General features: G+C 37.8%; 1 non-coding gene across 1 annotated transcript; it reads left to right on the top strand.

Annotated features, from left to right (window-relative positions):
- The first annotated feature begins 9,416 nt into the window (after window positions 1-9,416).
- LOC141634710 (small nucleolar RNA R71) lies at window positions 9,417-9,523 on the top strand. The gene has a single exon (XR_012539435.1). It is a non-coding gene; the product is annotated as a small nucleolar RNA R71 (small nucleolar RNA).
- Window positions 9,524-15,464: the final 5,941 nt, after the last annotated feature.

Here is a 15,464-nt window from a genome sequence, read left to right as displayed (position 1 = left end):
TTTTCGTAAGGAAGAAGAGCTCTTGAAAATCTCCTCAAATTCCGATAACCTATTCAATTCATCATTGTCTCGTATCACGATATCGGTAAGACATCTAACAGGCAGAGTAGTGAGATAACCTACGCTGTCTACTTCCACTGCTAATTTGAGATCTAAGTTTGCAGGTCCTTCAGCCGGTAATATCTGCAACAACTTGTTGCTGAGCACTACCTCTAGTGATTCTAGGCTCGGACAAGGAGGAAGAGATGTCAACTTGGGGCATAATTCAATTAACACTCTCGAGAGACGAGGAAATGGTGGTTGCCAATGTGGCATGCAGCTATTGCTATCTCCTTCACAGACCCCTCCCCACCATCCTTTCAGCCTTTCCATACACCAAAGACCGAGAAACTCAAGGGATGGAAAAAAAGGTAAATCCTTTAACCCAGAACCACCATGGACAATTGCATTGGGTTCCATGTACTCCAAATTATTCATTTTTCTAAGAGACAAGAATTTCAGATGCTTTAAATTACTCAACAATGGGATACCATCCAACCTCTCACAATCCCAAAGCAGAATCTTGACAAGATTAGGAAGAATAATTGCCCAGTCATCCCGAGCTCTTCCCCACCATGGACTTTCAGTACCATTTTGCTTACAATCCCATGAATCCCCTATGAACCCATGACACCCTAGTGCTTTTAATCAATTGTTTACAACTCATTTTAATCATTTTGCTTGTTTTCATTACTCTATTTACATTGATTAGTTTAGTTGATCACCTACCTCAACCCAAATTGTGACACCCTTAGACACAACCATTTGCAATCGAAAATCCTACATCAATACCCGTCCCTTGGGATCCGACCTTTACATACCTCTTTACTAAGAGTAGAGTAGTTTGTGAAGTTATAAATATTGTTTTGGTCTAGGTAAGTTTTGACGACGAGTAATGATCGGTCCGTTTCGTATTCACAAGTAAATAGATGTGGTCGTTGGTCACGGTCGAATCAAAACACAATTTATAGCTTAACAAGCAACTCTACAATTAGTAAAGAGGCAAGTAAAGGTCGGATTCCAAGGGACGGGAGTTGAAATGAGATTTCTATTGTAACTAGTGGTGTCTAAGGGGTGTCACAAATTGGGTTGATGTAGAAGGTTACTAAACTAGAATAACAATGAAAATAAACAAGCAAGATGAATTAAAGGGGTGTAAACAATTGATTAAAGGCACTAGGGTGTCATGGGGTCATAGGGGAATCATGGGATATGATCATACAAACATGTTCTCAAATTATAAGCAAGCAATTATTGTTGTGATGGATTGAGTTGGGTTATATCTTACAATCCTAGGAAAGTTTGGGTCCCGGAGCCGAATCGATTAGATTGTACAACACCTACAAGTCGACTTAATCTTCCCTACTCAACAACATGCATGGTCTAATGAGACTCGAGTTGGGTTATGTCTTACAAGTCTCATTGAAAAGATAGGAGATGATAGTAAATGCAAGGATTCATAGGCTTAGCATTTCATCAAATATAACATGTGCATGAGTTGAGATCAAAACAAGCAAGCAAATAAGATATGAAAGCATATTAATTTAAGCATGAATCATTCCCCATGTTGGTTTCCCCTAATCACCCATTAACCCTAGCTAAGAGATTACTCACTCATTATCATGTTGATCATGCTAGCAAGGTTGTCAATCATACTAACAATATGAAACATGATGAATAAATAAAAGTAATTAGCAATAATTAAAAAGGGATTAAGAGATTATACCTACTTAATGATTCCAATAATAAAGCAAGAATAATAGAAGTATTTGAATGCTAGATTGAGAGGTTGTCAATCTCCCAATAATAACCCAAATAATCTTCAATTACCCAAAATAAAGGATGAACAAAAGAGAGATTAAAGAACTAAAACTTGGATTAAAACTTGATTAATACTTGATTACAATATTGAAGAGAGATTTGATTGATATTAACTACACTAATTATTGATAAGAAGAACATGCTCCTCTAATTAGACTAATGGGGTATTTATAGTGAAAATTAGGGAGGATGCATTAGGGTTAACTAAGGGCTAAACTAGTAATTACACTTTTTAAGTTGAGCAAGGAGAAGCCGGTATTTTTGGAGAGAAGGGCTTCTCTTTTCGTAGCTTGAAGAAGACAACCCGTGCTGTGAAGGAATCCGGGCGGATTAAGGTCGGGACGGCCGGATTTGGGCGATGGAATCCGAGCGGATTCTGGGGAATCCGGGCGGATTGCTGAGGGGGAATCCGAGCGGATTCCAGCTGGGACGCTCGGATTATGCAAGGGCAGGATGGGCGGATTGTTGACAATCCGCTCGGATTGTCAGTCAGCGTGGTAACTTATTCTTTTCTTCCCTTTTCTTCATAAATTCCTTGGGGATTTCCTTGGGGACTCAAGGATCTTTTCTCAACATTGCTCTTCTACTATGATATGTACAAAGGCCTTCTAATCTTCTCCCTCCTTGATGCTTGGTCATTGAATTTGATCAATTTAGTCATGTTTTGCCATGAAAATGCAAGATTCTTACTCCTTTCCTACCAAGGGATCAAAATCTCAAAGAGTATGCAAAACAAAGAACTAAAGATAAGAAATGACCCAAATAAGTACTAAAAAGCATGGAAACAAGGCTAATTCGGGGTCTAAATATGCGCCAATTATGGTCACATCAAATATCCCCAAACCGAACCTTTGCTCGTCCCGAGTAAAGAGGTGACAAAGACTAGGACCAATACTAACCTATCCTAATAATATAGCCGATATGAGATAATTAGCGGGTCTCACTCCGCCCCTTCAACTCACAACAAGACAACCATGAGGTAGGATGCCTTCTTGCAAGGCAAGGTGGGTCTTGCCAAAATGGCGACACATCCAAACATTAAGCACGCAAAAACACATAATGGATGCATCTACAAAAATAATAGCCACTCCCTCATCGAGTGGCGGAAAATATCTACAAGGGAAGCAATTCAAGGGTACACAATCCTTCATAGATGCAATTTGTTCAAACTACTAAGCCTAGAAGGATACCAATAAATCACCTCCAAAATGTGTCAAGCTAGGGTACCTTTGTCCTCAATCGTTAAATGCTTTTGTCAAGAGTAGACTCCTTATGGTGTTAGAAACACTGGAGGATCGCGGAATTCCCCCTCTTGCCTAGACAAGAAGAAGGGTCGTCCCCTCTCTACCATGCACAAAAATGGATATGATGGATAAAGGGATCAATAGATATTTGATTTTCACTTTGGGAGTTTGCTTTTGTTTTTGTTTTCCCCCAATTTCTTGTGGCATTTGACATTTGAGAACACTTTCTTTGCCATTTCTTTTTAATTTTTGGCATTTCAATACTTGACAACGTTTTGCATTTCTTTTTGAATATTTTCAAAGTCACTCCAATTAGTAACGAGGGTGCCTTGTATTTGAAGCTTAGGAGTCAATTTTTGCTCCTCTTTTCTTTTGATGCATTTTTGCAAACTTTCTTTCACTTTTCATTTCATTGAACTCAAATTGATTTCTTTTTGTGCCCATTCCCTTTGATGACAAAAAGGTGGTAGAACATGGATGATGGATGTTTGGGTGCATGGTTTCAAGGGTCACCTTGGAATAAACGGTAGCCAAGGAGTTATCACACCACAAGGTACTCTTGACTCGGCCTTAAACCATGGGTCAAAGGATACTAGCATGACACATCCTAGGGTGTTTCACAAGTATTCTAACAAGCAAAGTCTTAAGAAGAAAAAGCATCTACTAGGGCCTATATACACTTGTCAAGCTTCCCAAATAGACGGTTTCTCAAAATTTTTCTAACATGCAACTACATGCCATGATGCAACTAACATATAAACATCCTAATGTATATGATTCTACCAACTAATATGACATATAATCTAAATGCAAGTCCTAGATTCACATTGTTATACCGCATCAATCAAAATAAAGCCACATAGTCATTAACATAAAGAGGAAAAAGGAGATTGGAAAGATCATACCATGCGGTCTTCAATATCCTCATGTCTCGGATGTGGCGTAGTCAATCAATGTGAACAAGGATAAAACAAACACAATATATACAAGACAATATATACAAAGGAAATGAACTTGTTTTTGGGTTTTTCAATTTTTTTTTTCAGTTTTTATGATTTTTGAAATTTTTCAATTTTTATGGGTTTTTGAATAAGAGTTAAATGTTAGAATTCCCATCCCCACACTAATATGGGCATTGTCCTCAATAGCCAAAATGATGGAAATTATGCAAAGATTATGCATGATTTCTATACTAAATGCAATTCTATACTAAACTACACTACATGATGCATGGTTTTTGTTATGACGGAGAGGATAATTTAGATTACCTCCCGTTGCGTATGCATTAACATCCCCAAACCGAGTGAGACACTATTGCTAATGTCCAAGGATGGGTATAGTTCATGCATACACTATGCTTATGCATGAAACTAGTTTGTCATTTTGGATTTTACAAAAGGGAACAATAAGATAGGAACACCTCAATGGTACCGAGGTGTGAGTCCTTTGATGTTGCTAGGACTAAACCAACAATGATCAAAATGAAATAAAATACAAAGAGATAGATACAAACCATGGGAGTGTAGGAGTCTCCAAGGCTTGCTAGTCTTCCATCATGCTATCATCATCACCAATTCCCTCATGAGAAGTGGTCACATTGCCACTTTCCTTGTCATTTGCTTCTTCACTTTCTTCCTCATCTTGCTCATCATCATCTTCACCATTTCTTTCTTCTTCCATTGCTTCTTCCTCAATATTATCATCAACTTCTTCATCATTTCCAACAACCTCATTGTCTCCCACCACGTCCCTAGATGCATCCGGAAATAAGACTTCTCTATCCGCCCAACTAGGCAAAGGACAAGATGGATCAAGGAGTCCTTGCCTAGCTAGATGTAGGAGGGGTGGATATTGAGCCAAATACGCATTTTTCCGATCTTCATGGGCTTGCTTGTGCATTGCTTGCATGAGAAGAGTCACATAGTCTTTCCCAATTTCAATTCCTTCCGGCTTGAACTCTTCATACTCAAAGGGGTAAGGTGGTATGACAATGGAAGAGGAGGGGGTTTCAAGATCACCCTTTTGTTGTTGAATGATATACTCGGCTTCTTCGGAAAGGGGAAGTAGATAATTGGTCCGGTGGACGCTTAGGCGACAAATCTTCGAGGGCAAGGTGAACGATCTAGCTTCACTAGTTAGCCATCCATATTTAGTGTCAAGGGGGTTATGGGCAACCCACTTGAACTTGTGAATCATAATATGCATATCAATAAGATGGCCACCTTCCTTTGCTTTGTACTTCTTATCCTTATTGAAATTAGGATCAAAGTGCTTAGCTAGGACCGTGACTAGGCCGCCATTGACAATAACGGTCGTGCCCTTCTTCCCATTATCAACATTAAGCCATCTATCAACCAATAGCCTCAAAGAATTGTAAGGCTTGGTTTGAATTCTTCCGATATTCAAAGCCGATTCAAGGAGAATAAAATCGAGTCTTGTGAAATGATTGGTGTCTTTCCTAGCAATTATGGTATTTCCCACAACCTTGTGCCATACTCTTATGCCCGGATGATGGACCAAAAGAGCACGACACGCATGAAAATCCTCAAATTTCTTCCCGGAGATTGCCTCCCAAAGAGGTTCGGGGTCATACTTTCCATAACTCTTGAAATAACTTTGTTCATCACTAAGACCCAAAATTTCACCCAATTCCTTAAAGGTAATGCGTCTACTAACATTAGCTAGACGAAACTCGATATTTTCCCTATTCTCAACTTTGGTGATTTTTAAAGAACTTAAGAATTCCAAGACAAGGGAGGGGTATGTCAATTCCTTTGTTTCAAACAATTTCTCCAACCCCATGGCTTTGAAAAAGGCTTTTGTTTGTTCAAGAACACCCAATTTTTCCAAGGCATCTTTACATATGAATTTGGTGGATTGAATAGATTTCATAGCAAACTTGACAAAGGTATTTCTATGGGTATCGGAAATAAAAGTTACCTCCGGATAATGCAAAAGTTGATTAATTACCGGAGTAGAGGATGTTGATGGTCCCATAGAAGGTTGTTGTTGTTGTTGCACTTCCAAGTTTGGTGTTGCCACCACCATAGCCAAAGCTTTCTTTGTTTGAAGAGCCTTTTGCCTTTGTGAGAGTGCCTTAGCCTTTGGTGCCTTTGTTGCCTTTGTTGCACCCTTAGTCCTTGCCATTGATGAGCTTAACCAAGAAAAGAATGAAAAATCTTCAATTTGTAGTATGCCCAAATTGATTTTAAGGTGAAAGGCTTTGCCTTTATGAAAACAAAAATCGACTCAAAGGCTGAAAATTTTGTTCTTGGTTTTGGTTTTTGTTAAAGAAGGAGTGATTAATTTGTTGTTGGAAGGGTGGTTTGATTTGTTTTTGTTGAATGTTGTTGAGGGTTTTTGGTTTTATGATGGAGGGGATGAGGGTTTTGATGTTGTGGGTAGTGTTTATGAATGAATGAATGAATGAATGAAGGTGGGAGGGGTTTTAAAGAGGCCGAAAATTTCAAAACTGCAGGGGCAATCCGTGCGGATTAGGCTCAATCCGTGCGGATTCTGCTTCTTCAATCTTTGCAAAAGCTCGCCTAAAGACGGGCGGATTTGGTACAATCCGCTCGGATTTGCTGAACACGGGACGGGCGGATTTCTTCAAAGACGGACGGATTTCATCCCGAGATTTTTGCTTGTTTTCTTCAAACAGCAAAGACGGGCGTCTTTTTTTACAAGACGGACGGATTCTTCAAGACGGGCGGATTTTTGGGAATCCGCTCGGATTCTTTAACGATCGAGAAAATTCCAAAATTCAGCTCGATTCAAGACGGGCGTCTTTTCCGCAGGACGCTCGGATTGCATAAGACGGCGGATTCTCCGAATCCGCTCGGATTCTTCCTGTGTACACGGATTCAGTTCCATCCGTGCACAGCGCATTCCCTTTTTCATTCTTCCATTCTTTCTTTCAAGCCTTGTGTTCTTCATTGTGGGGGCAATACGAAGGCATGGATAGCCTAGGCAATTGCAATCCCCACACTAAGGTAAAGCACTACACATCAATTGAAGTCGTTAGTCCCTCCCTCACTTCTCTCTTACATGACAATTATTTTGATCAAAGTAAATAAAAATCCAAAAATGACAAAAATGCAATACAAGAATTGAAATGTAAGTTAGGGAGTTAGAAATATTTACAAGTGGTGGTTTAGGGAGGACTCCACCAAACTCTCATTCTTGATGAGATGTCAAGGGGGCATGTTCAAGGTGTTGTTGATGTTGCTCAACACCTTGAAAAAGTAATCAAAAGCTTGTTCATTATTATGGTAGAGGTCCTCAATAGACCGTGGCCCTTGTTGTTGATCATGATCGATGGCATGCCCAATGTAGGGATTAAAAATCCCTTCAAACTCGTCGTCCCAAAGACCACAAACTTCATTGAGTTGATCATTGAAAATCTCTTGCTTAGATGGAGACAACTCTCCCAATTTCTTCTCGTGGCCAATGAGGCCATCCTCTTCTTCCTTGGTTGATTTTGATGAGCTTTGCAAGCTCTCCTTGTCACAATTCACTTGCTCTTTGAATGGAGCATCTTCAATTTTCTTCTTCCATTGGAGTTCCGATTTCTTCCTTTCATCTTTTCGGCTATAATGATCAATCATAAAACATGGCTCATGCAAACGAGGAGCTCTCATGGTCTTGTCAAGATTAAAAGTTATGCTTTCATCTCCCACTTCTAGAGTGAGCTCTCCATGTTTCACATCAATCACCGCACCCGCGGTGTGTAGGAAAGGTCTTCCTAGGATGATTGGAATGTTGGAATCTTCCTCCATATCAACAATGACAAAGTCCACCGGGATGAAAAACTTCCCAATTCGCACGGGGACATCTTCCCATATCCCTAACGGTGTATTCGTCGATCTATCAGCCATTTGGAGTGTGATGTTGGTGCATTTAAGCTCTCCCATTCCCAACCTTTTACTTACCGAGTACGGCATGACACTCACACTTGCCCCTAGATCACATAAGGCTTTGTTGATCGTTGTGTCGCCAATGGTACATGGTATTGAGAAGCTCCCCGGATCCTTTAACTTTGGAGGTGAACTCCCTTGAAGTATTGCACTACTCACCTTAGTGAAGGCGATAGTCTCAAGTTTCCAGATCGACTTCTTCTTTGTGAGGATATCTTTCATGTACTTTGCATAGGCCGGAACGTGGTTGATTAACTCAGTGAAAGGAATTGAGACTTCTAAATTCTTCACAATTTCCATGAACTTTCCAAGTTGATCATCAAATTTGGGCTTGGCTTGACGACTTGGAAAAGGAAGTCTAATCACAATGGGCTCCTTCTCTTTGGCCTTGTCTTCATTTTTCCTTGAACTTTCTTCTTTTGATGATTCTCCATCTTTCGAGTTTTGCACAATTTCTTCCTTTTCACTCGCTTCCACAACTTCATCCTCAACTTGCTTCTTCGGTGCTTCATACCTTGTACCACTTCTCAAGTGAATGGCACTAACCGTTTCATGTCTAGGGGGATTACTTTGAGGTGGTAATTGCCCCTTTTGTCTTTGTGAGCTTGAAGATGCTAGTTGAGTCAATTGTGTTTCCAACATCTTGGTGTGAGCTAGAATGTTGTTGATGGTGGTTTCTTTTGCTTGGCTATCTTTTTGCATTTGGGTGAAAAATTCTTGTTGATTCTTTTGCATTTGGAGGACCGCTTTTTGGACATCAAAACCTTGGTCATTTTGGTGATTGTATGGGTTTTGATTTTGGTAACCTTGGTTTTGATTGTAAAAGGGTCTTTGATTTTGGTTTCTCATGGGTGGTGGAGTGTATGTTGTTTGAGGGTTTTGAACATTTTGGCTCTTGTATGAGAGATTTGGATGGAACTTGGTGTTTTCATTGTAAAAATTTGAATAAGGGGTACCACTTTTGTAAGCTTGGAAAGCATTAACTTGTTCGGTTGTTCCCCTACACTCACTTGGGTCATGACCCAAAGTTCCACAATTCTCACATATCCCACATGGGATTGATGAGGATGCCGTCATGGCATTGACATGATGCTTCGATGATTTTGAGTTTTCCTCAAGTCTAGCCATAGCTTGTTCAAACTTCAAGTTGATTGTGTCAATGTGAGCACTAAGTTGAGCACCCAATTGAGTAACGGAGTCCACTTCATGCTTTCCTCCTCTAGTAGCCTTGCGAGGTCTACTATATTGTGAATTATGAACCGCCATTTCCTCAATCTTGTTCCATGTTTGATTATCATCAACTTCGGTGAACATTCCATTTGATCCCATATTGAGAATGTTCCTAGAATCTTCATATAAACCATTCCAAAATTGTTGCACCAAAAACCATTCGCTAAGTCCATGGTGAGGACATGAGCGACAAATACCTTTAAACCGCTCCCAAGCTTCATACAAAGACTCTTCATCCCTTTGCTTAAAACCCGTAATTTGAGCTCTTAGCATGTTGGTCTTTTCCGGTGGGTAGAATTTTTTGTAGAAAGCTAGAGCCAACTTCTTCCAAGAATCTATTCCAAGGGTGGCCTTATCAAGGCCCTTCAACCATTGCTTTGCGGTGCCGATTAAGGAAAAAGGAAATAAGACCCATCTAATTTGGTCTTGAGTCATGCCCGTTTGAGAGATAGCATCACAATAATCGCAAAAGGTTTCCATATGAGAATGAGGGTCCTCACTAGGCATTCCCCCGAATTGGCTCCTCTCAACTAGTTGGATGAAGGCGGACTTGGCAATAAAATTTCCGGTGAGATGTTGCGGTGTAGGAGTACCAATTGGTAGATTATCCTCGGTGGGTACGGAGTGTGACGAGAATTTTGGCATTGTAGGTGGATTTTGTGGGGTATTGTGTAATGGGTTTTCTTCTCCTTCTATTGCGAAAGGATTGACAAACTCACTAGTTGGTTGAACAACTTCACTAACACCTCTCAAATTCCTCCTAACAAGTCTCCTATTGTTCGTCAAGGTTCTTTCGATTTCACGGTCAAAAGGTAACAAATCACTTTGTAACCTTCTAGACATGCAAAATATCAAACAACTCAAAAACAATTAGAACAAACCTTGAGGAGTTTTACTTCCTCAAGATGAAGAAAGACACAACTAATAACAAAAAGAAGAAATCTAAATCAAACAAACACCGTCCCCTAACACGGCGCCATTTTTGATCGGTCCGTTTCGTATTCACAAGTAAATAGATGTGGTCGTTGGTCACGGTCGAATCAAAACACAATTTATAGCTTAACAAGCAACTCTACAATTAGAAAAGAGGCAAGTAAAGGTCGGATCCCAAGGGACTGGAGTTGAAATGAGATTTCTATTGTAACTAGTGGTGTCTAAGGGGTGTCACAAATTTGGTTGATGTAGAAGGTTACTAAACTAGAATAACAATGAAAATAAACAAGCAAGATGAATTAAAGGGGTGTAAACAATTGATTAAAGGCACTAGGGTGTCATGGGGTCATAGGGGAATCATGGGATATGATCATACAAACATGTTCTCAAATTATAAGCAAGCAATTATTGTTGTGATGGATTGAGTTGGGTTATATCTTACAATCCTAGGAAAGTTTGGGTCCCGGAGCCGAATCGATTAGATTGTACAACACCTACAAGTCGACTTAATCTTCCCTACTCAACAACATGCATGGTCTAATGAGACTCGAGTTGGGTTATGTCTTACAAGTCTCATTGAAAAGATAGGAGATGATAGTAAATGCAAGGATTCATAGGCTTAGCATTTCATCAAATATAACATGTGCATGAGTTGAGATCAAAACAAGCAAGCAAATAAGATATGAAAGCATATTAATTTAAGCATGAATCATTCCCCATGTTGGTTTCCCCTAATCACCCATTAACCCTAGCTAAGAGATTACTCACTCATTATCATGTTGATCATGCTAGCAAGGTTGTCAATCATACTAACAATATGAAACATGATGAATAAATAAAAGTAATTAGCAATAATTAAAAAGGGATTAAGAGATTATACCTACTTAATGATTCCAATAATAAAGCAAGAATAATAGAAGTACTTGAATGCTAGATTGAGAGGTTGTCAATCTCCCAATAATAACCCAAATAATCTTCAATTACCCAAAATAAAGGATGAACAAAAGAGAGATTAAAGAACTAAAACTTGGATTAAAACTTGATTAATACTTGATTACAATATTGAAGAGAGATTTGATTGATATTAACTACACTAATTATTGATAAGAAGAACATGCTCCTCTAATTAGACTAATGGGGTATTTATAGTGAAAATTAGGGAGGATGCATTAGGGTTAACTAAGGGCTAAACTAGTAATTACACTTTTTAAGTTGAGCAAGGAGAAGCCAGTATTTTTGGAGAGAAGGGCTTCTCTTTTCGTAGCTTGAAGAAGACAACCCGTGCTGTGAAGGAATCCGGGCGGATTAAGGTCGGGACGGCCGGATTTGGGCGATGGAATCCGAGCGGATTCTGGGGAATTCGGGCGGATTGTGAGGGGAATCCGAGCGGATTCCAGCTGGGGCCTCGGATTGTGCAAGGGCAGGACGGGCGGATTGTTGACAATACGCTCGGATTGTCAGTCAGCGTGGTAACTTCTTCTTTTCTTCCCTTTTCTTCATAAATTCCTTGGGGATTTCCTTGGGGACTCAAGGATCTTTTCTCAACATTGCTCTTCTACTATGATATGTACAAAGGCCTTCTAATCTTGTCCCTCCTTGATGCTTGGTCATTGAATTTGATCAATTTAGTCATGTTTTGCCATGAAAATGCAAGATTCTTACTCCTTTCCTACCAAGGGATCAAAATCTCAAAGAGTATGCAAAACAAAGAACTAAAGATAAGAAATGACCCAAATAAGTACTAAAAAGCATGGAAACAAGGCTAATTCGGGGGCTAAATATGCGCCAATTATGGTCACATCAAGTAACAAAACCGATCCGACCAAAAACCTTCTCCTCCTCCGACAAGCTCCCGAAGGCGTTGATGTGACTTAATTGCGCACATTTAGTCCCCTAATTGAACCCATTTTGCATACTAATATAGCATTTCATGACCATTTTATCCGTCAATTCCTTCCTATTTTGCTTTCCTATTGAATTGTATATGTCTTGTAGGAAAGAAGATAATGAGGCGGAATTCCCGTCTCCCGTGCATATTTGGAAGCTTGTTGAGGATCTTGGATGGACTAGTTTGAAGAGCAGGAAAGAATAATGACCAAGGATATAGGAATAAAGACTATATAGAAGGATCATAGGCTTAAAAGAAAGGATGACGAGAATGAAGCCATTACAAGAAGAAATTGCTCGGAACCAAACCAAGAGTTGCTTGTTTGGCTCTGAAAGTATGCTAGATGAAATGACGTCAAAAAATCAAGTGGTCTAGGCTTTTGAATCACTCCAAGAGGAGTTCGGATGAGGAAATGACGTCCGTTTTACAATCCGAGCTCATATAGAAAAGCTATCCCAGGATCCACGCGTCCCGAACTCAATTCGCGCGTCCCGAGCTGCTTTGCCATTTCAGAACATACTGTATGAGGATCCGCGCATCCCGAGCTCAGGATGAGCATCCCAGACCTAGGATCCGCGCATTTCCCTCAGGACTTGCAAAGCTCTACTCAACACTTAGCATTGTTATTTACTAATCTACCCTTGATTAACCTAATGATGTACCACTATATATACTCCATTTGTAATAACCAAAAAACCAAGATCTCTTAGATTAAATTAAACATTTTTAGATTAAATTAGGAGTAGATTAGAATAGATTAATCTCAATCTTTCCACAAATTACACATTAATCTTTCCTTAATTATTGTTTAAAGCTTTATTATTGGGTAATTGAAGATTATTAGGTTATTATTTGGAGATTTGACAACTCTTCATCAATCAATCAAGTTCTCTTCTATTATTCTTTTATTTCCATTTGTCCATCTTAATGTTGGTATAATCTCTTTACTCTTTACTCTTTATTGCTTATTTCTTCACTCTTTCATCATGTTTATGCTTGTTAAGATGATTGACACCATTAATAACATGTCTTCCATGATGATGAGTGAGTAGTTACTTAAATAGGATTAGTGGGGGATTAGGGGAGTTAATCATGGAATACATTTATGCTTAATGAGTTCATATGAATGCTTGCTTATTGTTCTTCAACTTATGCACATGTCATGTTTGATGAAATGCTAGACTATGAAACCTTGCATTTTTTACCCATCTCTTATCTTTTCAATGAGGCTTGTAAGACATAAACCAACTCAAGCCTTATTAGACCTATTGGAATATGTGTCCTCCGACAATAATGCGATCACAACTGTCGATCATGATGATCACATGTTTAAGTCTCATTTTAAGAATACAATTGGGAAGTAATATTTTACTGTCAACTGGTCCACACATATCGGTAATGATTGGCTGACTAGAGTTTGACATTACTGTCGTGCGACGGTGGTGATCAGTTGATCCCCTTAGGTCATACCTAAAGGATAACACTCTTAATTGATTATTTAATTTATCGTATGACGATACGGGTTAATTAAACTACTTGAAATTGACGGACGATTTTGGAAGTAATATTTACGTGTCTCATTGTAATTTGATTAAATAAGATACGGTCTAAGTAATCGAATTGTTTTATTGCTTAGATGAAATTATTGTTTACGGAAGCAATTGAACTGAATGAATAATTTATTATAAATACAAGATGTTGTGATTTATAATTGGTAAATTATTTTGGTACAAGTAATTATGAATTACTAAGTCGATTTTGTATATGACGTATTTTTATTAATGCGTTGATTTTTAATATGTTAAAAATGCATAACAATTTTACATGAAATGTGGCATGTGACAAATTGACAAATTGACAAAGATAAAATGGAGTCCATTTTATCTTATATGGACCGATTTAGTGGGAATATTAGGATAAATATTATGTTGATTAATTAAGTGGAAAACATAATCATTTTTCCTAAACCTAGCCATGCATACCTAGTGCCTCTTGTGAAGAACACCTTGCTCATGCATTAACCATCACCACCCCTCCCCCTACCCGGTTTTGCCATAGAGAAAACCATGGGTTTTTCCCTATAATTTACCTAATACACTACTTCAATAGTTAGTGCAATATTCATTCATTCTACACATCTAAAATTAGAGTTTTAGAGAGATAAAAATTCTTCCTCTTTCTCCCTTCTCTTAACCGAAAATTAAGAGTCCAAAACAATATTTTGGGTCAATTTTATTCAAATTAATATTGTTCTAGTATCAATAATATTAATTTTATTTAGAGGTTACCTTGGGTATTATTCCTTGGGAGGGATTCTATACTTGAATCCTTTGTTCTTCCATTTTAGGAGTGCTCAAGAACAAGTAAGAAGAAGATCTTACTTGTGCCCTTTGATCCGAAATATCAATGTAAGAATGATGATTTTTCTCTAATATTTACTTATGTTTGCATGCATAAGATCTAATGTTTAATTTTATGACTAAATTATTTCATCACATATATGAATATGTTAAGTTATGAGATATAGATTTCTAACAAGCGGTATCATGAGCCTTAGGTTGTTTGCATGCAAATCCGTTATAGTTTTTCCGAGTTATACGATTAACATATAAAACTTATAAATTTGTTCTTATTGTGATATATCATGAAATCAAGTATGCATATTAAAGTTTCTGATCCTAAAATGTATTTAGGATATTTTGGTTAATTTATGGATTTTTATTGTTCATTTTATATAATATTGGCATTAAAATGTGATTTTATGATAAAAATGTCATTTTCGGACTAAAATTAGCTAAACATCGAATTTTTCAGTGGTTTTTGGATATGTTTTCACATATATTATTTTTGATGACCTGTAAATTTTCATAATTTTTGGAGTTCTTATGCTCGAAATGTGGATTTTTCATGATAAAAATCGAATTTAAATGAAAAATAGGTTAATCTGAGAAATATTTCCAATCTGGTCATAGAAATTTAGTATGTTGTCACATGCAAATTTACAAGATGTGTGTAAAATAATAGGCTATAATGAAGTCTTTATGCATGATTTATGAATTTTTGATGAAAAATAACATAAATAGTGACTTTAATTAGTGAATAATTGCTAAAACATACTTCAAGACTAAGGACAAACGTCACATGATGAATTTTATCATATATTTCAGATGTAAAATTGAAAAGTTGATAAATATAATTTTTTTCATGTTTTTATGATTATATTTGATAAATCCGATAAACCGCAACATTGTTTTTCCCGTTAAATTTCGAAATTTTTACCTAAGTTTTTGGACATTATTAGTGTCATGGTATTTTTCCAGAATGTTCATGAGTTTAAATTTCAAATTTCAAATTTATTTGAAATTTTTATGATTTATTTGGAGTTTATGGCAT

This window comes from Silene latifolia, chromosome Y (assembly GCF_048544455.1).
Source record: "Silene latifolia isolate original U9 population chromosome Y, ASM4854445v1, whole genome shotgun sequence".
NCBI lineage: Eukaryota > Viridiplantae > Streptophyta > Magnoliopsida > Caryophyllales > Caryophyllaceae > Silene > Silene latifolia.
The sequence above is the reverse complement of the archived record's forward strand: the minus strand, read 5'-3'. Positions and strand labels throughout refer to the sequence as shown.